This window comes from Propithecus coquereli, unplaced genomic scaffold (genome assembly GCF_000956105.1).
Source record: "Propithecus coquereli isolate 6110/MARCELLA unplaced genomic scaffold, Pcoq_1.0 Scaffold611, whole genome shotgun sequence".
NCBI lineage: Eukaryota > Metazoa > Chordata > Mammalia > Primates > Indriidae > Propithecus > Propithecus coquereli.
The window spans coordinates 295,512-295,858 of record NW_012152075.1 but is presented as its reverse complement, the minus strand read 5'-3'; positions in this window follow the sequence as shown (position 1 = coordinate 295,858).

Below are 347 nucleotides of genomic sequence, written 5' to 3'. Positions count from 1 at the left end.
GTGGGTGGGGCCCTGGGATTTCCAGGTGTGCCCTTATTCTCCACCTCAGTGGGGGCAGTGAGTCTGGGTGGGGCCAGGTTGGTTAAGCCTGCCCTCAGTCTTCACAACTGCTGTTAGCAGGGTCAAAGGTCTACCCTCATTTCTGTGTAGAGCTGCCTGGAAGGGCTCAAATGGCTCTACTCAGCTGAAAGTCTGGGCTTGGGGACTGGGGCTGTCCAACACCCACACTCTAGAGCAGGTCTCACTCCCCTCCACTCTCCCCCTCTCCGTGGCCTCTCCCAGGCCTCTTCCAGCAAGCAGGAACTCAGGCTGATGGACCTCCCTTGGCTGTGACATGGGCTGGGATG